At 48.4% G+C, this 26,253-nt stretch overlaps 1 protein-coding gene across 12 annotated transcripts in view; it reads right to left on the bottom strand.

The window, feature by feature from the left end:
* The window catches only part of PITPNM2 (phosphatidylinositol transfer protein membrane associated 2), a 145,715-nt gene that overhangs the window by 93,123 nt on the left and 26,339 nt on the right, over positions 1-26,253 (bottom strand). Inside the window, exon 1 of one of the 12 annotated variants that reach the window (XM_075434418.1) lies at positions 13,068-13,132. The exons of 8 other annotated variants lie outside the window; for them this stretch is intronic. The gene's annotated coding sequence lies outside the window, so the exon portion shown is untranslated. Of the gene's footprint in view, positions 1-3,102; positions 3,141-13,063; positions 13,133-26,253 lie in introns of those variants that run through there. 3 more of the 12 variants (XM_075434420.1, XM_075434419.1, XM_075434421.1) reach the window with 3 other exon arrangements.

Genomic DNA, 26,253 nt, shown 5'->3' with positions numbered 1-26,253 from the left:
TCAGGTGCTCCTTTAGCACAAAGGGACCCAAACCAACCGAGCGCAGGTATCTAGCCCATCTATCACCCCAGGCAAGATGAGATAACGAGACTAGTCAAACAGTTATAAATTGACCTTATCTGAAGGAGAAGGAAGTAGTTTTCTTATGTTCCTCTCCCTGGCAATCACTTCCAAGGTTTTCAAAACAACAGTATCAGCCTCCCAAACGCTTCCCAGTACTGAGCTCCTCTGGGATTCAAGGACAAATTCCTTCAGCCTCTCCGAAAGCCCCGAGTTAGCCTGTCACATTTACTGGAGCAAATTATTTGCTAAGATGACATTGGGGATCTTATCAATGCCTACAAATATCTGCAGGGTGGGTATCAGGAGGACGGGGCCAGACTCTTTCCAGTGGTGCCCAGCGACAGGACAAGGGGCAACGGGCACAAACTGAAGCAGAGGAAGTTCCAGCTGAACATGAGGAAGAACTTCTTCCCTCTGAGGGTGACGGAGCCCTGGCCCAGGCTGCCCAGGGAGGCTGTGGAGTCTCCTTCTCTGGAGATATTCCAGCCCCGCCTGGACGCGGTGCTGTGCAGCCTGCTCTGGGTGACCCTGCTTCGGCAGGGGGTTGGGCTGGGTGACCCACAGAGGTCCCTGCCAACCCCAACCGTTCTGTCATTCTGTGTAAAAGCAGGCACTAATACCTCTGGTTTTATGCACACCTCTGCTGATGTTCTCAAGGAGCATTCTTGTGAATGGCTACAGAAACCCTCCCGGGAAAGGCTCTTCCACTCTCTTCACCCAAGCCAACGCACGTCGGGTGCAGTGCAAGGGGAGATGGCAAGGACAAAGGGGATGATTTTCTGTGTTCCTCCAGCATCTTTCCCCCCGAGCAGCCCAGCACCTCTTACTTCAGAAACACTGCCAGACCAAGGGCAACGGGAGCATCCAGGAAGAAAGCTAACGAACACAGAGGTTTTAAAGGTCCCACCCAAAAGAACAGAGCAAACAGCAAAGCACGGTACTTGCACCAACGGCAGCCGTCTCTGAAATCCCACCTCAGCCCCTTGTTCATAGTCTGAGGTGCGCTATGACCAATGCTTAAATTATCACTTAAAGTCCTGCTCAAAGGGGAAGTGGATTAGTTAACTAAAGGCACTTACGCCTTTAGAGTTCAGTTCTTATACCCAAAGACACTTCCAGTATCTGCCACCTGTCCTGACCAGTTCTTTGGAAGATGCTCCCTAAGCCGGCATGGCAGATGAGCACGCACAAAGTCATGTCAACAGCAAGCACAACCCACCTCAAGCTCTTCAGCTGCAAAGGTGATTGACAGTATTTGCAAATTAAAAGCCTTGTTCAACACTGAACCCTCAGCTAGACAACACCACGGGGCTTTTTGTGAACGGTAAATTGCTAGTTTGCTGGAATACCAGGTGCCTCATTTTTCCCCCTGAGACACCAATAATCCTGTATCACAGAGCTAAAATCTCTCTGCTGCTGGTGTTCTCAGCGTTGAGAAATACTGGAAAACCGAGTGCTCTAATTTACAGTAAGGACAGTTCAACGAAACGTCAGCAGTTTTTATTTTAAGATGCATGTAGCTTTGCACACACAACTAGGAACACTCCCAGTTCCCTTACATGTTTTAGCATGTACCAATGCTTCTGCAAACCTTTCACTCGATAGAAGTGTCCTTCTCGGGGTCAGCCACAGAAGCCCCTCTCCTCCTCCACTCCCCACACCAACAGTCCCGTCTCCGGGACCGCTCCGAGTGGGCATCATACATGAAGAGACTGGTGACCATGAGGTTCATCCTCGAGCTGGTCTGGCAACGTCGCCTTCTGCTGCTCTTTGGCTTGATCTTCTCAACTCCAGGGGACAGAGAAAGCACCTCTTGGATTGCCATTTCTGTAACTGGCACCCCTAGCTAGTGTCAAACACCCGCTGCCCCATTCCTGCAGCACGATTCAGGCCCAAAATTAGCACAAGCTAAGCAACGCAGAGAGTGACTGTGCTGCAGTCATGAGGGTTACTACACACCACCCAAACCCATGACATTTCCATAGAAACCACGGCGGGAAAGAGAAAAGCCTCAAAACGCCAACAAGATAAAACACACATGGTGAACTAAGTAATTCTGGTGGGAAAAATCTACACGTGCAAGATCCTCCTCTCCAGTCCTCCAGGAGCTGGGGCATTCAGAGGTAACACAGCCAACACCAAACCGACAGCAAGAAAACTCTTCTCCGCTCCTCAGGCTGCCTGATGGGGACAACCACACTGTCCCAGTATGGATATTTCAGAGGACAAACCCGTTGGGCGTTATAAGCAACTTTCTTCCCCGTTACTTACGAGGGCATTCTTGTTGTTAGTGTCAATAAACACAACGGAACTTTCTTAGCTTTATTTTTAGATTGAGTAAAGCCTTCCAGAACATACATTTTCCTAATTAGCAGGATCAATTAAGCAAATAAATCCTGGAACACGCAAGGGAAGCAATTGATTCTTTTGGTCAAATGAACCTCCCTGCAGAGAAAAAACAATCAGCACCATCACCACATTACTACCAACGGCACAAATTTTCAGCTGTAAGCTAATAAACCACTCCAGCAAACAAGAGCTGAAACACGTTCCGTTACACACCTGCCTGTTTCGGAGAAGTGGTTTTGTGTGACATCAAAGAAAGAGAATAAGAACAAACAAACAAACAGTCAAGAACACTAATTAATAGCTTTTAAACAATTCGGGATGCTCTGCTCTTGTTCTGGAAAACCAGTTCTGTTCCAGTGCTTGGCAGCAGCAAGCCGGCTCTACCAGCAGAAACTCCAACATGCACGGAAGGAGGTTGTTCGTTACAGAGCAAATCATTCGGTGAGGTGCCTGATGCATCTCCAAATCCTTTCCAGACAGGAATAACGTCCACAGCTCACCCCGCTGCTCAGCAAAATCGAGTACCAATGAAGCAAATCTGGACAGGAACACTTTTCAAAAGGTCAGAGCTGTTTGGTTCAGGCTCATTAGCTCAAAGAACAACACATTTAAGTGTGACTGTCACCGGGACTGTACAGAAATTCCCACGACAAACACCAGCTTCACGCAATAAAAAGCAAAGTTGCTTACCGTGGCACAAGACGAAGCTGCCTGTAGTACTTAGAGAGAAGCTGCTCCGCTCAAACAGCCCCCTTCAAACCACCATTGCTCGCTCCAGGCACGCGTGCGCTCCGATCATGTGCGAGTTACACCGAGCAGCTCACGCCGCCGAATCTGCGCTGTTCCCTCTGCTCAGCTTCTACAAGTCTACGCATCGTGCCAGTCGTCAACCGGGGAGCTACACGCGAGCAAGAATGCACCGTGTGCCTCTCGCTCTCCTATTCTGGTTGTGATGCTACGAGCTGATTGCCCCCGGTTTTCCCTTCGGGAAGCCAAAGCTTTACCACCGGCATCTTTCATAGCTCGCACATGACTTTTCTGCTGAGGAACAGAAAACGTGATTGCTTTTTGGGTCTTGAAAAATACTTCACTCTGATGGATGTGTTTTTTCTGGAACTAGTTTCTAAATATATACTCTACCTACCACTTCATCAAAAGCAGAGCTAAAAGACACTAACAAGTCAATACATTAAACGGTTTATCTCATTAGAGGTCTTACAGCTACTTAATAATGAGTTCTGGTAACTGCTGCCTGTATATGTTTATTATTGTAAGAGAGTCTTTAAAAAAAATAAAATCTGCGTAATAGCATAACCTTTCCTTTCAGCTGCATAAAAATGCCATGTTCCAATCAATATCATCATTAGCAAGAAACTAAAAAAAGATCAGCAGAAGCTATCAAATACAGTAAATTACATTCTGAGAACAGCTTTACTGCCACCGTATCTTCTAGCAATCCAATTTAGAATTCACACGTGGAAAAAAATTAGATATACACAAAAAAAGCAAATCTGGACAGGAAATAGAGGAAATATGTTGTGTTCTCTGACAAGCAGGATAATAAAAGCAGAATGGTAGACTAGACTCTGACCTTTAAGGGCCAGCCACATTTTCCATGCGCTGCTAAATATCTCTTGCAAAAACAGGGGGCGAGGAGAGAATCAATTAATAAAAAAACCCATCAGTGTTTACATGGAGGAACCTGTGAGAAATGATTATTTTACAACTCAGAGCAAATCTCCCATTACTCATCTGGACAAGAAGAAAGTTTAGCTTCACTCTGTCGACATTTTGGCATTTCAAGGTTTCACACATCTCAGAGTTTGAGCCTCCCAAAACAGATAGGCACTTTCCATCACACAAAATAACGTGCCTTCCTCCCCCTCCCAGCACCGAGGCACTGCAAGGCACAGCAGCTGAGTTCACAGAGCATGAGAAGAGCGTAAGCATTGCTTTAGCCAACAGAAACAACATTCAAAACAAATCTACAAATATAAACTCAACCTGGACCGTGAGCCCTCTGCTTCGGGAACAAGCTGTTTGCCCTTTAGCTTTACTTACCTTCCTGAACAGAAAGTCATTAAAAGATGCTGACACGTGTAATCAAAGTTGCTGCCACCTTACCACCCGGAGTACAGAGCCATCGGGTTACACCCCACAGCCCCCACCTCTACAGCATCTCCAACCAGTATGGAATCTGGCATTTATTAAGAACATCTGGTCATTAGGACTCCACATTAACAAAACCAAACAGCTTGAAAATTCAGATAAACTTACTAGAGCTCAAAAAAACACAACAAAAAACAAGCCCCTCTGCTTTTTGAGCTTGCTCATTTCACAAAAAAAGCTTGGAACATCTGCAGGAACTGCCTCAGCGAGCATAGCCCAGGGCGTACTTGCTATTTATTCCCAGGCAAATTCCAAAGCAGCACCCTCTGCCAGAGCCGGCCGCAAACCCGGCCCCGCGGCCGCCCACCTCCAGGCTGCGTTCCCAAGAGGGACCAGCACCGCGGCGGGCAGCGAGCGAGCACCGGGGCTGCGCGTCCTGCGCGAGGCACCAGCCGTCCTCCTCCGCCAACGCTGCTTATCTCACCTACGGCAAAGCTTCCCTTCGGTCGGTTTGTCTGGTCTGAGGCTGCTTCCAGTCAGGCTCGGGAAGATGAAAGGAAAGGAGATACAGAGGCACGGTTAGCAGCAGCAGAAGTAATTAGGATGCCGGAAACTAAATCAGAACAGAAGATACAGGTTTTAAGGAGTCCACCTCTATTAATCTGTTTCTGAGAGGACAATAAAAATGTTTCTATTCTAATGACCATCTTTGAAGAAAAAATTCAGTATTTGGTACAGAGGAAGAAAAATAACTTTTAAACTGAACAAGCAAGCAGTGCTTCCATTTATTTCCATTTCCTTAGCTACGCTAGGTAAGATTACCTCCATTGCATGTTTCCACAAACGACTCAAAAAATCCGAAATATCCCTAATTTAGAAGAGGGATTTAAGACACTGTAGCCAGGTGATGCTTCCCCAGGAAGAGCAAATACAGCAATACTGTAATTCTCTTTGGAAAGTTGGGGGGTTAGGGTTGGGTTTTTCCCCTGGGTTTTTTATTTAACGGTACGCTTTTTTCCTTTTTACCTTTCTGCCAGCTTCTCTAGAAGAAAACAAAACAAGCCTCTGTGACTAATCCTTAGCTTTGCCAGCTGACAAAAACCACTGCATTACCACACCACGTTTAAAATAACAAGAAAATGACAATTTATCTCTGGAAGAGGGGAAAACGCGAAGCGTGCTGGTCCTCTGCCTTCCTCCTCATCCCCGAGGCATCGCCCTGCGCCGAAATCCTCACAGACCCGGGGCCAGCTCAGCTCCCTTCGCTTCGGGGAAGCCCGTACAGTACAGCGATGCCCACTGACCGGGCAGAAAAACCACGTTAAGGCAGCAAGAGAGAGAACTGCCTCTCTGCGATACAGGAACCGCTGCCAGAAGTTGCCATGGAGAACAGGGAACTGCTGAAGTGTCTTGAGGGACACGGTGCTCAGAGACATCGCAGCAAAGCCAGAGGGAATACAGGAGCAAATGGATTTAAGTGCTCCCACAAACCTGAAGCTTCCAGACAAGAAATTACCAGTAATTACTAATAATATAATTTTCATGCAGCACTCATCAGCATGAACCAGTTCTGTCCTCACAACAAAGAGGAACAACAAAAGCCACAAACAGTTACCAAATTGGTTTATTAAGAACTCCAGGATTATTTTTTTTTGAACCTTCCCAACCATCAAAATTGGTCTGAATGCACAAACCTGATTACATCAAAAAGGCGCAGATCTCTTCCGGACACGGCAGCCCCAGCTCTGCCGTCGCGCCGCGGAGAGCACGAACCGAGGAAGCTCTCTCTCAAGGGAAGGAGGGCTGCTCCCCTGCAGCCGCCATCCGTCCCGCCACGCCGCTCCGATCCGGGAGGAACTGCTGCAGGGGGGGATTCAGCAAGCTGGCGCAAACGTGCTCCCTCTTTAGAAGGGCACACACTTACCCAACGGCAGAGGCAGCTAAGCAGACTGCCCACACCGCAGCTCACACAAAAATAACCCAAAACCGAAAAAACCAACAGCACGGTTCGGCGGTGCTAACCGAGAGCCCAAAGGCTGCAGCTAATTTTCCTGCTGTCTGTCCCTGTCTCCCATCAAAGTCCAGCCCCAGGAGGCAGAAAGCCCAACCACGCTCAGATACTCTTCGTTAAGATCCAGACACAGACAACAGAAACGGACCAAATGGAGCTTCGTCTGTTCCGCAGGACCTGCGTATGTCAGAAATTTCACCTCTAGGATGAAACAAGGTCCCTACCGGTGGTCCGGTGAAGAAGACGCAACCGTTTCACCGGGAAGGTGAAGCAAGCCCTGAAGACGACGCCTCGCCAGGAGCTGGGGCACCAGGAGGGGAGCGGAGCCGGCTGACAGACCGGGACACGGCTCATTCCAGAGACATTTTTAGCACAAAGGAGGAAGGAGAGCGCTAGCGATCCTGTGTTCCTGCATCCACTCGGCTTCCAGAATTTCAAACTCCGTAATGATACGGTTCCTGGAAGAGCACTTCTAACCGAATTAGAGGACATCTCGTGAGCACACCCTTGGCAGCAAAAAGGCCATGATGTGGAAAGACTCCCGACCGCGTGATCCAGGCCCTTCGTAATTCACTTCCACGCCCCTTTTAGCAGAGGTGAGAGGCAGGTGTTTTAAAGGCAGCTTGCTCTGAAGTTTGTGTTTTGTGGTTGGGGTTTTTTGTATTTTGTTGTTGGGGTGAGGTTTGTTTTGGGGTTTTCTTTTTTGCTTTATTCCCCCTCCCTTATTTCTTTTAAGTAGTAAAATGAATCGCTGTTCTTTTTCCTTTACCAGAGCAATACTCAATTAAAGATGAAGCATGGACTCAGTTTTCTTTCGAGCAGGAAGGACTGAGACTCTAAGCAGCTTCACCCTACACTAACCGGGTTTGGCACTGCCCAGACACGCTTGCTTAAGGAATTTTTATGCAGTGGAAGAAGAGATCTTCCACAGCGACAAATACTTTATACTGTTGTCCAAAGTAAAACACCCATTTGACAGTAGATTCAGCCCATCCTTGGATTCATTCATACTCTGAAACATGCCCTTAAAAGGGGAGTTCGTTGTTCTTTTGCATGAAGCAAAGCTATGTTAAAGTGTTTGTTTCTGATGGAGCAGGGAGACAGACATCGGGAGGAAGCAAGCTGTGTCTGAAGAGCAGAATTTCTGGCAGATGGGTCAAGAGCAGCAGCTGTGTGCACAGAAAACACATGCATCTTTACATACTTCGGGTTGCCATTTGGAAAACATCACAACAGACCATTTACAGCAAGGGGAAAAGGGATTGGTTTTGACAAGAGGCGTCAGGACACTGTGCTGAACTTCTCCGTTGGGTGCTGCAGATGGATGTCTCACTGGGCAGGGAAAAGGTCAGTGTTAATAATGAAGCTGTACCATTCCATGACAGTACCAGAAACACCATGGAGAAATAGGTAGCTTTACTGCAGCGTAATCACCACACGTGTGAGAACAGCCCTCGCTTGCCCTAGTCCCAGCTCAGCCACTGCTGCTCCCAACCAGGCTTCCATTCCCTCGGCAGCACCGTGGCCCCGTGCTGTACTCTTTGTGCACATCAGGAGCACGTTTCTCTTCTCCCAGGGAGAATTCACCTACACAATACGTAAGGGATGTGAAAAGGCAGAACCAAAAAAGTGACATGTTTTGGCCTATGTCCTTGACGTGAAGCAGGTAGCTAGCACAGGGATGACCAAGGAAGGCTGAACCTGAGCAGCCAGAGCCCAGTGAGACTGAAACGAAAGAGCTCGTGCTTAATATACAAACGACCAGGTTTTACAGTGCTTATTACACACGACTTTCTCAGCAAAATCAAAAAGCAGCTGCACAGATTCTCTGCGAGTCAGACAGGTCTGTGGACTAGATGACCCACAGAGGTCCCTTCCAACCCCTAACATTCTGTGACTCTGTAAGCTCAGCAAAGGCAAAGGGCTGCTGCTGGTCTTACTGTGTCACGGAAAGAGCTACAGATGCCTTATCGTCACTGAAATGTTGCAGAGATAACGTATCTGTGTTAGCTGCCTCCTGGAAACGCAGCTAAGGGTACTTTTATGCTTGTTCTGCATTGAAACCAGTGTACCAAATCTTTTGTGCTAACAGAAGTTCCCGACGCCCAGCAGAAAATGAGAGCATCAACATTACCACCACATATTCTGAATTGTCCTGGCCTCAGCAGGCTCTCCCCAGTCCTTCTTTCAAGACATTTTAAGTGGATTATTTTCCCCAGGTAGGGCCAGGGAGACCCAGGAATTCTTACAAGCAGAACAAGTAATCAGTTTACCAAATCCCTTATGCCAGTTACACTTAAATGCTGCCCTAAACACACTACATGGCAACAGTAATTAAACAACAACGCCCTCCCAGGATCTTTTCCCAACTTTTTAAGTGCTGGGAAGCACTTGAAGCCTCCGTCACGCAGCCGTGTAGAGGCAGCTTTGCCCTCTTTCCTCTCGATGAGGACGGGGGGGCAGCACTTCGTTTTCAGAGGAGCACTACATAGGGTAACAAGCACTCTTGTTTTCTCCCTTCCAGCTCAGCGATACAGGGGAGCATGAAGTGCGACGTGAACATCTGTGTTAGCAAACACACACAGGAGGGCTGCAGTAAGAGGAGGCAGAGTATTAGAGATAATCGTATCAAAGACGGAGCCAGTCCTATGAGCCTTTTGTAAGTGAGTGCACCAAGGATTACTCCTGAAAAGCAGCCCATTGTAAACCAGAACGCAGGGCGGCAGACGGATAACTCAGCCAGCAACCCTGATTATAAAGGAAAATAAATCATCATTCTATTGCAGGTGCCCTCAGCATTATTTTAAAAGATTACCCTACTGAAAGCACCTCTTCAGACTCACAAGAACAGCAGGATTCGGAGGAGGAGATCACCTCCAAGTGCCTGGCTGAACTTCCTTCTGCGTGGCAAATCTGGTAACAGAAACACTCTTACCCTCGCCAGGGCCAGCAACCAAAGAGCTGACAAGCAGGAAAGCCATTTGCTTCATCATATATTCAACAAGGTCACCTCTTCTCAACCGTTGTTTTGAGGACTCTGTCCTTCAGCTCTTTGGTATTTATGCACACTGTTCAGCTGAGCGCGCCTGGCACTTGTAAGCATTCACAAGTCTTCAGATAAGACTTGCTCTATTCATAAATAGCAGAGCACAAACAGAGAAAGATCCCAACGTTAGTCAGAGCTCTTGAGAAATGGGAAATTAGACAGCAGGCACAGAGAGCAAGCCGGAGCATGTGTATTACATGTTTAAATACGACATCGACATTTCTTCAAAGCCTCATTGGGTTTTTCATGGCTTGGGGGGGGTGGTCGATTTTTTTTTTTTTTTTTTTTTTACTTTTGGAAGGTTGCAGTCACAAAGGTAAGATTCTCACGAAAAGCAATCAAACAGCTGTTATTGTCACAGTGGGAGAGGAAGAGAATAGGGAGAGGCTGAATACCACGTAATTAATATCCAAGCTTACTGTGAAACAACAAGAAAGTACGGCTAAAAGGACGTGAAAAGTCAAACCAGAGAAAAACCTGCACAACAAACCCCCCACGCACACACAATCCAGAGACTTAAGATGCTTGACATATCGTCACAAGAGAGATTGCCCAGGACAAAGTACAGCCAGAGGAGGAGGCACCCGTGCAGCGTGCGATGTGCTCGCTCCGAGGAGGAATGCCCATCTCGCTCTGCGCTGCTACGTGCTCGAAGAGAAACGCGAAGGCGTTCACGCTTGCCCAATACCTGGCCCTGGCTGAAGGCTGGCAAACACAAGGCTTCTGCCAATAATCCCTTAATAAATTAAAGGAACTTCTCATCAGAAAAATGCCATACCTACTGGAAACCACAGGTAGTGAACACAGTAACTAATGACTACAATGACAACTCAAGCTATTTATTTTAGATCTTCTTAATTCCTTTCCTCGTTAGCTCAATTATAAAGGAGCATTTTTCTTCTTCTGTTAAGATTTCCCCCTCGCTCCCGTAACTCGCATCCTGCATTATTGCTCCATTGTTGTTTCAAGGATTTCCCCCCCCTCCCCCCCTTGCAGTCCAAGCACTAACTTGTCACTTTAAGCCCTGAAGCTGTGAACACGCATGCAGACAGATGGCTTTCTTGAGCTCAACGCTACAAACATAGTCAGGTAGCACAGTCCCGTGTTGTGCCGCTTCAGCAGAAGAGACAAGACAAAACCAACCAGCAAACCCTTAAAGAAACCCTTTTTCGTTCCAGCAGCCCCTTGGATTGAAAGCAGCTTCTCACAAGCAGGCTTTGGCAAGCCCCCACTCCCTTCTCACGGATGAAGCCAACCGACCCACCTGCAGCGTGATTCTGCATCCCAGACACTTCTCTTCCAAAAGCGCCTACTCCCAATTTTCATCCCTTGCTGTACATGGACACAATAACCTCTCTTCAGACTAAAAAACCGCATAAAATAGTTACAGGTTGAAGAACACGCAGGAACAGCAAAATAAACCTAGCGTTTCTGACATGATGGTGCTGGTGAGTCATCAATTAACTCTTGTTTGTCAGCTCCTATAAAGGCCAAGGTCTTCAAAGGCAGCTGGGGCCAACAGACCCCTGACTGAGACGGCAGCCAGGCTCGGGCCCCGATGCCCTGAGCCAGAAATGCCTTTTCCCCCCTTCAGCTGTTCACTGCCAGCAAGAACAGGACGGGATCAGAGAGGAACCTCAAGCAACAACCTCCTCCCCCCCAGCCCCTCTCCCAACCACCAACTCCCCGACGGACACTCGCTACGCAAACCCCATCAGCATTTAAGCCAAGCCTGGCTCTGCCACTCAGTCCTGTCCCTCCAGCGAAGCGGCTCCCGCGTCACGAAAGCTCAGGGCTTCGTTTCTGTCCCTGGCGCAGCTTTACTCCAGACCCAGCAAACGGCCACGCTCAGCCAGCAGCCCTTCGCCGCAGGCGGCCGGTCTGACCGATGCCCAGACCCCGAGCAGCAACAGCAGCGGATCAGAAAGCACCATCGCCCCGACCTGGGACGGCAGCGGTGGCACGGAACGCATCACGCTTCAAGCAGAGGCAGAAGGGGTTCAGGGGACTCGTTTGTGTAGTTCGCCCTTCGTTAAGACCCGGTTGGCTGGGACGCAGAGGGGAAAATCAGGGATGTATTTGTTTTTAATGGCAGGGACCACATAATAATTTGCAGTCTCTATACCCAAATGTCACATATATCACTTGTATTGAACACATGCTTTATTTCCTTTATTCTTACTTTCCCATTTTTCTTTCCTCTGGTGACCCACTGTGCCTTTCCTACACTTTTACCTCCTCCCCTACCACGAGCTCTGTGTGAACAAAGCTTTCCAGAACAGAGAAATCTGTCCCCTGCTGGTGCCAGCCAGATCAGACCCTTTTCTCCAAAGGAAACAGTGCTGAAACACACAGTAATCTTCCACAACTCAGAGCCAGGAAAGCTGGCGATCGACAATACCGAAAAACCCAAGCCAGCAGGGACCAAGAGTCAAGTTTCTTATCCCTAAAAACAGTTTCCACACACCCCTGCTGCCTTGCAAATTTAGATCAGCTAAAAAAGAACCGCCCCAAGGGGAACGGAGCTTGTGCAGTGGCCAACACGGCTTTCTCCAAGTGGGATCAGAGGTAAAGCGTTCAAAAGTCCCATTAAGAAAGTAGCAATCTTTTAATGCTGAAGTGACTTCATGCTTTTGGAAAACAGGGCTTGAGTACACTGGTGATCCAGTACGCTAATGGAAAACAGCGTTCCTGGTGCTTAAAAGCTTGTGGCTCTAGGAAAACTCAAGTTACGGGATAGGTTTTGAGCAGTAAGACCTCACACTGAGCAGCTCGAGTTTTCCTTTGCTAATTATCAAAAGCCAACGTTGGCAAGGAATATCCCATCCTTATCCAGCGGGTTCAATAAAGGATTACTCATTTGTGCACCTTCTGAAAGGGCAACCCCTCCTGCCTCACCTCTCTTGCACTGTTCGATTTAAATACATTAATATTTTAATCTTCTAAAAGCCCAAGCAATTTATCTCTTCTTTAAAAATAAATAAGGCTTTGAATGCAATCATTTTCAGAAAGCAGATTCTAGAGAAACATTTCAATGTAGATACAGGCCTGTTCCAACACCCCTAACGCGTGCAGAAGGTCGATCCAAAGTCACAACGGACGAGCAATTTTGGACGCCCAACCGACACCTTCTTCTAAAAAGAGCGCAGTTTTTAAGAGATAACACTGCAGCGACGTACTAATCTCCTGAAAAGACAGAGGAGCAAACAGACTTCCAACACTTCAGAAAAATATCTCCTTCCACGCTTTACAATAAAGAAGATAAATAATAATAATAATAATAAAAATAATAAAGAGACAGGAGGAGACAGACAGACATCTGGGTTATGTTCTAAATGTAATTAGAAGCCTGACAACAGGACAGAATATCATCAAACAAATTACAAGCAATGTGTTTTCATTCACAGGGTGACAAGTCAACAGGCAGGCAGTTCATTTTAAGACTGATTATGTACCAACTCCTTAAATAAAACCAACACACTCACATACACGTAAAGCAACGGGGAGCCCAAACACACCATCGATCTCTCTTTGGGCAGGGCCGAACATCTCAGCTGTGTTTGAGAAATGAGGAGGCTGAGTATTTGGGGTGGGGGTGGGGGGTGTTTGTTTTCCAAGCAGCTGCTCCTCCTTTCCGAGTGCCCAGGCCAACGCGCCTTGGACCCCAGCCTGGGCACCGCTGAGCATCTCCAACAGGCACTAAACACTGACACCAGCATATGTAAGCACACATATAAAATGACACTACAGAGTGCAACCCCCCCACACAGTCCTGCCTTCAAGAGGAAACAACCTTCAGGAGGAAAAGCCTTAGGATCCTCACAGAATCACAGCATGGTAGGGGTTGGCAGGGACCTCTGTGGGTCACCCAGCCCAACCCCCTGCCGAAGCAGGGTCACCCAGAGCAGGCTGCACAGCACCACAGCCAGGCAGGTCTGGAATATCTCCAGAGAAGGAGACTCCACAGCCTCCCTGGGCAGCCTGGGCCAGGGCTCCGTCACCCTCAGAGGGAAGAAGTTCTTCCTCGGGTTCAGCTGGAGCTTCCTCTGCTTCAGTTTGTGCCCGTTGCCCCTTGTCCTGTCGCTGGGCACCACTAACAAGAGTCTGGCCCCATCCTCCTGACACCCACCCTGCAGATATTTGTAGGCATTTCCAAGGTCCCCTCTCAGGCTTCTCTTCTCCAGGCTGAACAAGCCCAGCTCCCTCAGCCTTTCCTCATAGGAGAGATGCTCCAGGCCCCTCCTCATCCTCGTAGCCCTAAAGAAGAAAGGTCTCTGGAGCTCAGCACCTTCCCCAGCTGGCGGACAGCCCCGCGTCCAGACAGGGCAGGGCTTTGCTGTCAGAGCTCGGATATGCTTCCAGCGGCCGCCCGGCCCATCCCCTTCCCACGCAGGGGCTGTTTTTCGGGTGGTTTGTTTGTTTGTTTGCATGGGGTTTTTGTTTCGGTTTTTTTTGGTCAGGGTTGGGAGATGCAGCGCCACAAGCAGAGGGGAGCCTGCAGCCCGAGAACTGCACGCTCCCCATCACAGTCTCTGTCACACTGGGCAGCGGTGATGGAAATGGTACTTCTAAGTGAGACAGCTCTGCCAAAGAGCTTTTCAGGACAGACCAAGCCTCAGAGACTTGAAGTGTTCCCTGCGACGGGCTACGGACAGAGCAGGGACAACAGCAGCTGCAAAAGACTCCGCAATATTCCCCTCCCTGAACTTTAAGGTCCACTGGGGGACAGTTGTGCCACGTGTAGAAGGATGTGAAGACAAATGACAGCAATCCCTGGGCAAACTGGGGTGTGTTCTTGCAGGAAAGCAGCACCTCTCCTTCTCAGGGATCCGCAGGCAGCTCCTGCCTGGCAGCAGGTTTCCCAGCCTGGAGCTGCACCCCTGCTCCGATGGACCCGTTCTGCTTCCCACATGGGCACCTACAGGGACCAAAATTTGTGCAAAGCTTCAACTTTCCACTGCTGAGGCAATTTTACTTTTTTTTTTGTTTAATTTGAAAAATTAATCTACCAAGTAGCAGAGGGGGAAGATGTGCAGCCTGGGGAGCCAGGGAGCGAGCAGTTGCAGAGGGCAGCGCTTCATTTTCTTGCGGCAACAAGAGCCACCTATTTGTTTGAATGATGGTGGCTTCGCGGGAACACCAATGCAGAGCCAAAAGACGACAGCCGTGACGTAAATATCGAGGAAAAGCAAACAGACTCGGCGCAAAGCGTTAAGGCAGCACCGGGGCATGATGGTGGAGACGCCAGGCTGCAAGCAGAAACAATGCAGCAAGACAGAATGACAGATGGAAAAAGAAAGGTTACAAAAGCAGAACAGGCTAGAAAGGCACTTATAGGATAATAATCCCTGCCTGTGTGTCTAATTATATCTGTAATACTTAAAGCTGAAAGGATTTTAGAAGGCCAATTTACTTTTCGTCCTCTGCGCCATTTTCTGTTGGCGTTTGCCCCAAATGCCTGAAGACAAATGGTTGGTTTCAGTGTCTGCTAACGCGTGTGCAGCTGGGGTGAAACACACCCTGGGAAACTCTGCGAGGGCCAGAGCTGAACAGGCTCAAATCCCCCCATCGGGGCAGGGACAAGCTGGGCAGCCCCTCTCCAACCCGCCGGGGGAAACGCAAATCCAGCAACACCACTGCCGCGACTCCAGGTACCTTCCGGTGAAAAGTCTAACGAACCAGAAAACCGTGGAACAGCACCAGACTGCAAGTTAGACATCAGCTCCAACTCCTTTGAATGAATAAATCTACACGTGGTTTGGGACGGGCTAAGTTGAAGGCTGGAATGATTTCAGTGAGGCCCCATCTGCAGTACTGTGTCCAGTTCTGGGCTCCCCAGTTCAAGAAAGATGAGGAGCTACTGGAGAGAGTCCAGCGCAGAGCTACGAGGATGAGGAGGGGCCTGGAGCATCTCTCCTATGAGGAGAGGTTGAGGGAGCTGGGCTTGTTCAGCCTGGAGAAGAGAAGCCTGAGAGGGGACCTTAGAAATGCCTCTAAATATCTGCAGGGTGGGGGTCAGGAGGACGGGGCCAGACTCTTTCCAGTGGTGCCCAGCGACAGGACAAGGGGCAACGGGCACAAACTGAAGCAGAGGAAGTTCCAGCTGAACACGAGGAAGAACTTCTTCCCTCTGAGGGTGACGGAGCCCTGGCCCAGGCTGCCCAGGGAGGCTGTGGAGTCTCCTTCTCTGGAGATATTCAATACCCACCTGGACAAGGTCCTGTGCAGCCTGCTCTGGGTGACCCTGCTTCGGCAGGGGGGTTGGACTAGATGACCCACAGAAGTCCCTTCCAACCCTGAACATTCTGTGATTCTGTGATGACCACCCAGCAGAACTATGCCTGGGCAGGAGCAGGCGTGGAAAGCGGGCAAGCCATCTTGTTAAATTTCTCCGGACTCTTCAAGCGGTTCTTTAGAGCTTCACATTAACCGATTCATACATCAACAAGCTTATAGCTGTGAACAATTTCATTTAAATTAGATCTCTGAAGCATGAACTGGCCCAAACTACCCAAATTTGAAACAAAGAGGGAATAATAGGTATTAGATTAACCAAGTAAAGATACTATCAATTTTAATTGTAGAGCTATTCAGAGTAGAGTACTCTGGAGAGGAAAAAATACTTAGCCTGTCTCCTTGGGAGCAGTAGTGCTTAGGTTTAATCTGGAGTGTTGTCAGTCTACAGAGACGTAGTGCTCCAAGCATTTTAATGCCATATGTCAGACTTCAAGAATTCAACCCAAATTTCCAGACACCAAAACCTGTAACAAACAGTCAGTCAGGACCAGCATCATAACTGGAAGCACTTTCAGTTTGGAAATACACAAACATAATGAAAACTGCAGCAGCACTACCAGTGCACTCTGAGAATTAACGTTGCCATCTGAAGGGAAGAGGAACATCTCAGCCCTCGCTATCCGCTGCATGATTCAAGAGCCTGGCACATTCGCTGACACCTCAATCTCTCTGCTAATTAGTGCCTTCTACCCAGACGTAGGGGGAAGGGAAAGACTTTTGGAGAAGAAAAATTACACCAGAGATGTTGTTATAACAGTTCAGAATATTTCCAGTAATGCTTCAGATGCTGCAGTGAGAGGTCTTACCCAACAGCTTTTGGAAACAAGGTGGCAATATTTATCATCATCACCTTCCCCAGCTCAGTACGCTGAAAGCACACAAAGGAAAAAAACTACACAGTCTCAGAATAGTTAAGTGTTTGGGGAGGGTTGTTTGGTTTAGGGGTTTTTCGTTGCCTCTTTTTTTTTTTTAAATTGCTGATAACCAAGTCAAACCACAACAACAGCCCAAGAGCACAGTCTCTGTAAACCATACGAGGCCTTGTCCCGCAGCAAAGATAAACACACTTTTGCAGAAGGACAAAAACGCTCCAGCATATTGAGCAGAAACTCTGGAGATCTCTAAAATTATCTTTCTGAGCATCGACCGAAGAGGCTGAATCCCAGACTCGGCACAAACACCACGGCCCGAGACGCTGACATCCCACAATGCAGGACACGAAGGCCACCATCCTCCAGCCCAACTGCGTGGGGAGGTTTGCACGCCACGAGCATGCCCGCGCTTGGGAAGGGCTCTGACCCGGTGCTTTCTTAACCAAAAGCTTCTGGGCTGCCCTGCAGGAACAGCCAGGAGTCAGAGGACCAGTGAGAGCCAGCGTGAACCCTGTATGAAAACGAAGTGGCCAGAGGCAGCTGCCAGCATTGCTGCTGGGGCCCCGCTTCCCACAGCTGCCCTAAAAACATCAGCTCTTACCGTGTTGCACCTGCAATTATTTTAAGCAAACGGCTTTAGAAAAACACTGATCAGTAAGGGTTATTCCTCCGTTCTCATAACAGTACAACTTGTACTTGACCTTCCTGTCACTAAAGAAATATTCCATTTAAGACAGCAGCACAGTATCCCTTTAACAACCGAGCAAACAATACCTTCACGTTGCTATGCCTGTTAACCTTTGATTTATAACTACGTTTTTGTCAGGTTTGTTTTTTAAATTAAGATGCTTATATCCTGAAGGGTAACAGAGTTCACTCTATTAAATTAACATCTGCTATAAAAAATGTACTACCAGGGAGTCAAAGAACATCTACAGAGCACTAAAAACAGGTGACTGAGCATTAAACAGTCTTTCTCTCAAAAAAGATAATGAACATCTGAAAACTAAACTCCTCCTTTGCACACATTTTTTGGTATAAGAATAGCCAGCTCCAAATAATTTGCTTTGTGGTTGCTGTCAAGAGAGACCCCAGCCCTACGGCGCAGGCTCGGCGCGGTGCGGTGCGGAACAGCTGACGTGAGCAGCAGAGGCTTCCAGGGACGGCCGCTTTCTCGACCCCACGTGTCAGTTCTCACGCTGCCCAATCTCCCAAAGCCATTTTCATGAATAAAAAGTTTCCAAGGCCAGCCTTTCTTCTTCCCTAGCTCCAGAGGATGCTTTACACAATACTCCTGGAGACCAACCCTGTCCTCCTCTTTCCATCTCTTTTTTTTTTTTTTTAATGTGGGAGAACCAAGTTCAGCAATTTCTGATGCTATATGGGTACAGGTAACAGGAGAAAACAGCCACAGATCATGTGGCATTGGCTTCCCTGCCAATGGCAGCAGGACGTGCTTGGTGTAAAGGTGGTATTTTTTACTTACATGAATCCATGGAGCTCTTTGCTATCAGATTCAAGTACCCGCTGTCACTTCTGCACCAATTTAAAAAGGCAATAAAACACATAAAATATCTCCTAAAACAAGCACTTTTTTTGTGTGTGTGCTGAAGTCTTTGGCAAAGAAATATAAAACACAATTGCAACAAGAGCTCAGATTGCTGCTTTAGACTCTAATGGCTTCGTAAGAGTAATTAAGGCTTCTTCCTGAGTTCATAACTACGCCCTGACGCATTTATCAAAAGCACATTACCACAATGGACGCATTCACTCTTTCTGCACTATTTCGACAGCTCCCTTTGGACACTATCAGTAAATAAAATTTTATGTGGTCCAATTAAAGAAAGCATAAACCCAAATCACTTCTCTGTGGCTATCTTGTTTTGAATGCATTGCTCTGCCAAATTTTTACATTGAAAATGGATAAGTGCTTTGAATACAGTGAAAAAAAAAAACTTCCTCCCCAGAACAACTCCAGGATGCAGAGTGTTTCTTCAGAGCCACGGGAAGGAAGGAGAGGAGCGTTACTCGGGAGGTCTGTTTTTATCACAGAAGGAGGAGAGGTTTTGACAGCAGAGAGACTATTGTCAAGTGTGTTTGGACTCGCGTCAAGCTTCTGCCCTGACAAATTGGACTGGGAGTCCTTTCGCAGCGCAAGTGCACGAGAGAACACGCCATGCAACGCAGAGCCATTTCTCCACTTCAGTGAAAAGCAGAAGGGAATTACAGAGCTCTCTCCCCCGCTTCCTCCCATCCAATTGCTGCCGACGGGCTGCAACAAGCCCAGCACAGCAGTGCTCTGCAGGGACACGCTCGCAGATGCCGGCGTCCTCCCACCCGTCCCTCACCCCGCAAACCCCACTATTTTCTTGAGGGGAGCGCAAATCGCTGCTGCCGGCTGAGCTCCAGGAGGAGCGGCACACGTGCGAAGCTCACACCGTGTAATGACTGCTGCCGAAAGCGCAAATGCACGTGGGTGAGTATTGGCACGAACCGTGCAGAGTGGAGCTAAAATTAGGGCTAGCAATATGGAGAATCCACAATATCCTCTGCACCTGCGTAGCTCAGTGCACTCTAGCCCAAACATGCTTTAACTGGAGGGAGGGTAAAAGGGGGAAGGTGCAAAACACACATGACCTCCCTCACCATTATTTCCACCAAAAGAGCTTTCGCATTAGCTGTCCTGCAGCAACAGCTCAAAAGATTTTAGGGTGAGGATAACTGGGAACACATTACCCGTTTCTTGGAGCACATGAAAGATTATTTGAAACCAAACAGGTACTCCGTTCGAGCAATGATCCTCAGTCTTTACCATACGCTTCTCCCTCCTATTGCTGAACTGCCACCGTGGGCAAAAATTGGCAGTTTGTTTTAATAGAGGGTTATTAGGTCAGTATTCAAGCCACAAGTAACAAAACCCACTTCACCTATGGGATGCAGAGTGCTGAGCATCCCTCACCAGTTAATCTGTGCTGTTGACTCCCTTGGTGTGAAAGGTTTTACACCGATAAGTTCCAGTTGCTCCTTAGCACAGGCAAAGCTGTGGGCAGTAACCCCACCAGGACACTTTAAGGTATAGTTCTGCCCTCCTGATTTTAGCTAACAGTATCGGAGAGAGGGCAAAGCAGCCAGGCAGCATGCAAAGGTTTTTGTCTTTGGGTTGCAGAGGACAAGGAGGGGAAGATTTGTCAAGAAACCTTCTAGAAACCCTGGAGGTGAACAGAGAGAACTGGAAATGGCTACAGTAAATGAAAAGCGTAATTCAAATGCTGACGTGTATTTCATCAAACTGTTCTTTAAACTACATGGGAAGGAGCTGCATCAACCTCCATCTGAAGAAGAAAAGAGAAGGGGGGGGAAGCTTCAGTACAGTATGATCCAGAGGCTGTTCCCGAGACCACCATCCAGAAATGGAGTATCACGCTTTCATTCAATAAGGTACTGCTACAGCAAAATTACCTCCTGGGTGCTAATGGTCTCTTACTTATAAACAGCCTCTTTAAATAAGGAAAAAAAGTGCTTATGAAGGAACTTGCTGCACATTTCCTTCAATAAATCCTTCCTCTATTCAGTGCTTCCCAACAAGAGCTGGTCTACCAACTACCATCACCAGCAATTCTCTCCCACCAGGGGGAAGTAAAATAAAAAATTCAGACCATAAAAATAACTCTTTTATTTTAGGAGAAAGTTATTATGAGCCTTCATGCTGCCTGGCTGATGCCTGTGCACACTGATGGTCCCCTCTTTCTCCATAAATTGCCTGCAGAGGGAGAAAGGAACAAATGCTGACCATGTAAGGTGCATCCAGGGACTCAAGGTAATGACACTCATTTAGGTTTATATATAGTAACCAGTATATTATTTATTTGATTTTATTTACACCACGAATAATAGGTCCAAAGGCTCCTGACAAAAGCATCCCGTTAGGGCAGCTGGGTAAGCTGCCATCATACCTTGCCAGGTATTTCCCTGCTGAACCACCAACTCTTGGCATACGCCAGAAAAAGAAAAAAATAAAAGAACATATTCCACTCTGATTTCCCAGAGCTCCTGACAGTTCCTACCTGCTTGGTTTGTTCTCTGCCAGCTCCATGTCACTGCCAGCTCCAGATTTCCTGGCCAGGAGAACATCTCTCCGGGGCAGCCAGCTTGCTTTCCATGAGTCAGAGCGGTGGGACTGGCTGCAGAACCCCAGGCAGAACCATCGGTGCCACCGCACAAGGAGCGTGCCCAACAGGCTCCGACCCGGAGCTCAGAACTTCTGGGAGCACCCTCGATTTCCAGACTTTGCCAGCCCAGCACACACGCAAGGCAAGTGAGGATGTGCCAGCTCTCCCCAGGACTGCTCCCACATCCCAAAAGTCCAGGCGGTGACAGAGCAGGACCACATGCCACGTGCCTCAGCACTGCGTTTGCAGGGGGCAAGCACACACCAGTGTGCAAACACCCCAGAAAGCCCCCCCAGCCGTAAGACCCCCCAGCCACAGCGAGGAGCCCAAGGGAAGAAGCACTGCCCAAGCCACCATGCCCTCCGCAGGGCTCCTGCACCGCGCTCCTCAAACAGGGAACGCCAGGAGGTCAAACTGGAGATCTGGCAGAATCCAGATGATTCTCTCCAGATGATCTGGAGAGAAGCAGCTTGGACTAAGGCGGAGTGGTTAAATCAGCCTCCACGGGCAACAGGGCAGCAGCCCTTGGGCTGGGCAAAGAGCTGCTAAGGCAGGGAGCAAGATACATGTTCCCTAAGCAAATCCCAGCCAGAGAGATGGGCAGCTTTCGTCCTCCAAATGCATACGCTTATTCCTCATTAAAAGTTTACATAGACTAAAGGGACTAATGCTAATAAAGTTCTATTGCTTCCTACACCCAGTCCTTAAGGAAGACGCAGAAAAGCTTCATGGGCAGCTGCAGCATGAGCCTGGGCTTGAGCTGCATCCATCCAAAGGGGGAAAAGTATTCCTGCTGGCAATCAAAAGCATCAAACGTATATTCAGGATATATTCAGCCCTGGATCAGAAAAGAAAAAAAAAAACCAAAAAACCAAACTTCATCCATGCTTGTAAGCTGGTCACACCCTTAAGCTCTCCAGAGAAGTTTTACCGCTTGTAAAATCCTCATGATTCACCTGGAAAGAAACCACAGCCTGCGCTGCAGCCACAGAGGCGTAAGGCTCCACGGAGAGGAGGGGATGCCTCAAGAACCCGGGCTTTGAGGGGATATGTAAAGGGCAGCGATACATTTCACGGCCCGGCTACAAACACAAAAGAGGGGAAAACAGAAGGGTTTCTGGCCCATATCCACACGACGCTACGCAGAGAAAAGCACATCGCTTTATTTATACAGAAGTTTTCATTTTGGCATGCACCACTTCGCTATCTATTATCAGCCCCAGAACAACAGGGCACAGGAGACCACTTCCACGACCAGCACGAGCAGGGAATACAAAGACGGGGAGCAAGATTTAAAGCAGGAAGGGCTCAGGCACTCTTGTATTTTACAGAAGGTCATTCACCGGGCCTTTATACTTCAATTATCAAATTATATCTGAATTGGTGCAGTCATCCTGATTCGAGAAACCATCACGCATCTTTTCCCTTCAAAAGGGGAAATAAATACTTTATATGTAAAGCATTTTGCATCAGAGGATCCCAGAGTCCTTCCCCGGCACTTTGCCTCGTAAAACCACCCAGGCAGACAGCTGCTTGCCCTGCGGACGGCCTTCAGTGGTGCAAAGAAATGAAGTGTTTTGCCCGTAACAGCTCGGGCAGTCGCACAGCCAGATCTCAGGTCTACCCCTCCTCCCTCGAGATGCACCCGACTGAGCCAATTACACATGTTGCTACCCTTAACGAGTGGGATTTTATAGCCTCTCTTTCTCGTGCTTTCCTTGTCATCATAAACATCCCAGTGTTTGCTCACAAGTTGTTCCATTAAAAACAAATATGCTGCCTCTCCGCGGCAGTGGAATTTGCTGCAGAAAATCATCACGAGAACAGCACTGTCTTGCCAGCCACCTGCACCGCCTCCCCCTTCCACTCAAACCCAGAGGCATGTTACAATTACATTATTCCAACGAAACAAAATTATTTTCCCCTGTTCCAAGACATAAAACAACCACGTTATTATGGCCATAGCCACTGTGATTTAATAATTTAAACAAGAGACACACACAATGATAGGAACATAGTAAGTAGTACAGCACTTCATTACGGCTGGAACCAGTATTTATGATCCCTGAAACCAAAAGATGGCCTTGAAAATTATATGCTCAAATGCGTCACTTCAAAATTACAACTTAATCATATAACGTTCAGCACAGAGCTTTGAAAAACACCGATCAACTTTTGTTTTTTTCCAGGGTGAAGAAAAGCTCTGAGACATAATAAATCATTTAATGCATCGGCGGAAGCAGCTTGCTTCGGAAACAGGATTTGCAATGCAAAAAGTGAATCGCGGAGCATCACCTTCACACTTCAGCCCTCCGCACACGCTGCTGCTGAAGGCTCTTCCTCCCAGCCGCCCCGCGCCTCGCGCAGCAGGGCAGTGCCAGGGACAGTCGCCCATCTCCCCACCATCCGTCCGCAGGAAAGGGGTCACAGTGCTCTCCGAGCCACGCGAGGAACGAGCTGAAATGCAAGCCAGCCGCCCGAGCTCTGCCAGTGCTTTGAAAGCTCTAGACCACGCCGTGCGGAGAAGTTAATCTGGTAAAAATGCTTTGGACACGTAGCCACAGCCCAAAAACAGTTCTTTGCCAAGACCGAGGACAATATGTTATTAACTAAAGTTTAATTATATCCACAAACATACATTTCTAGCTGAGGCATACAACCATGTCTCTGCAGATTTGTTTGTTCTTCTAGTGGTCCCATTAAGAAATTAGTTTTGTGTTCACTTTTGTAGCCCAGAACATACATTTATCTGGTATTAAATTTGCTCCTGTTTCATTTCCATAGGAATTTTACTGGTTCCATACTAATTAAATTATGTCAGAAACAGACAACACTTCACAAAGGACCCTCTAATCAGTGGCTAATGAGGGCGGGCTGCAATACAGCATTTATGTAACACTGGTAAGATTATTTTCAATGACAAAGCCCAATTTCGGAGAGCAAGCTGTTGTCTCCCCACCAATCAAGTGCGGAAATTAAGTAGATCTCGACTATTAAATTTGCAACGCTTTGGATTAGGCGAGATCGATTTCCAACAAGTATCATTCCCCGCAGAAAGAAGAATTCACCTACTTGTAACATACAGACAATCTATTTTTCTTTTAAGAGACATTTTCCAGGAAGAGTGAGTCAGCAGCAGACACCTAGCCAGGTCTCCACAGCCAGCTAACAACCACGACGTGAGCTTCAGCGGGGAAGCCTTCCCACTCTCCAGGAGCCAAGGCTAAGACAGCCACGCTGAAAGGCTGCCCACTCTCCCTGAAACAACCCAGTAACCCGACTGCCACCGAAGCTGTGCAAGCAGCTCGGAATATTTTATCTCTTCCCACACTCTTTCAAGTGCATCAACCGTACGTGCAAGCGGAGAGCGCACACTCCATCCTAACGGAAGAGGCAGAATTCAGTTAATGACACCAATCTTTACAAGTCTGCAGAAATGGCTCATTTGGGAAATTTTTCCTTCCGAAAGCTTCCGTGCACTATAATAAAGCAACCATTGCAAGCATTTATTTATTAATAGGGCAAGATTTATTCAGGAGAGATCTGCAATCAGCTTAACCTCTGAAAGCGCACCCTGATGTAGCTTAGCCCGTGGTCAGAGCTCCTCGCCTGCTTTGACGTCAGGCAGCAGCGTCCGTTAGCTCGGGGGTCAGCCGAGACCAGCCCAGGCGACGCCTCGGCGCTCGCTCAGACCAGCAGACAGCCTGCAGCCGCCCCGGCCCCGCCGCCACGCCGGGCTTTGACACGGCAGAGGGCAAGAGGCAGACTGCGCAGGCAAGGAAAGCTGGTACGTGGCACGGTCAGGGCGCGTGTGATGGCGTTTGGGAAAGGAGCTGGAATATTGCTGCTTTTCCTTGAATTAGCGCGGCAGGCAGAATTACGCGAGGCTGCTAGTGTAAGTTACCCAAATCCCGCTTTTCTGCGAGAGGAAGGCCACTGCCAGATGGCCGTGGCACAGAAGATGCAACGCCAGCACATCAACAAGTCTCTGCTGGGCAGAATATCTCCCAGAGCTACCAGCAACGCGAGGTTCGGCAACAATACAGCCACTGGATTTACAGCAGCTGCACTGTTAAGCTAATATTTATTCACTATTTAGGCTTGCTTCCATCTAAAAGAAAGGGAATGGCACAGGGACCTATTTCAATTCATAAGAGGCAGCTATTCAGCCACTACCAAGGAGTGGAGAGCAGAAGTTTTCTCAATGGTTTTGCCACATCCTTCCACCAAGATTTCACAAAGCCTGAGGAGGCAATAAATGCACATTTCACCTCTTGAGGGAAGCAGATCCACATACTGCCTCAACCCTCTCTGTCAGAAGAGACAAACCCAGACGAAAGCATTGCCGAGTTCCCAAGTATCAGGATCCTGGTCCTCTTCAGCTTGTCCTTTATCACCGGTAAGCGGCCATGGTGATAACAGTAAGACTAAATACCTCTGTCTAGAGAGACGGCAGGTACTGCACCGAACATACCACGAAACTAAACACAAGCCTTGCCAACACACAACAAGTGCCGATCTAAAACCAAGGGCAGTTTTTCCACCAGCAGTAGCTCAGGATCACGCAACAGCTTTGTGCCGTCCCACCTCCCCAACCTCCCTGTCCAGGGAATACGCCTGTGTCCCTGACCACGACCTGCAGAAAGCAGCCACCCACCCAGACGTGAGCATCAAGAAGTCCCTCCGGCACAGTCGAAGCGCGGGGACAGTCCCTTCCCTCCAGATTATGGGAAACTCGGCTCTGCAGAGCGGTCGTGCTCTACCCACCGCGACCCTGCAAAGGGGCAGCCTCCGTGCCCTGCTGCTTCTGGCTCCTCACAACGAAATCACTGGTACCAGGCCAAAACGGAGCATCCGTGTCCTCGGAACGCAGGGAGGGAGAGAACTGCTCATCGCTGCCTCTGACACGAACCAGCAAAATCCATTACAACAGATGACATTTTGCATATTAAGTATATGTGGAAAAAACCCTGTTTGTCACTGCTGTCCCTCCCTCAGAGCCTCTCCCCTGAGCCCCAGCAAACACAGCAGGGTGCTCAAAGCAATGGGGAGCACAGACCAAAAGGCTGACTGGAAACAAAAGAGAAATGGCTCAAGAAGTTTGTTCCACCTGCGGCGGAAATGACCAGGAGGGAGAGGAAGTAGCATTAAAAAAGTCCATCCGAAAGAACAGCATCAGACAGCTGCCTAACAGACCGTACCGTCACCGTCAGCTGCCCACCGTTGACACCACAAGACTTGTAATGTTTCTGCTCGGGCTCGGGCGCTGCATTTTGTTACCCAGGAGCCCCACGCGCAGGCAGGAGGGTTGGTGGGCACCCACCTCCACCGTCCACG

This window comes from Opisthocomus hoazin, chromosome 13 (assembly GCF_030867145.1).
Source record: "Opisthocomus hoazin isolate bOpiHoa1 chromosome 13, bOpiHoa1.hap1, whole genome shotgun sequence".
In the NCBI taxonomy this organism is placed as follows: Eukaryota; Metazoa; Chordata; class Aves; order Opisthocomiformes; family Opisthocomidae; genus Opisthocomus; species Opisthocomus hoazin.
Note: the sequence above shows the minus strand (reverse complement) of the source record. Positions and strands in the feature narration are given on the sequence as shown.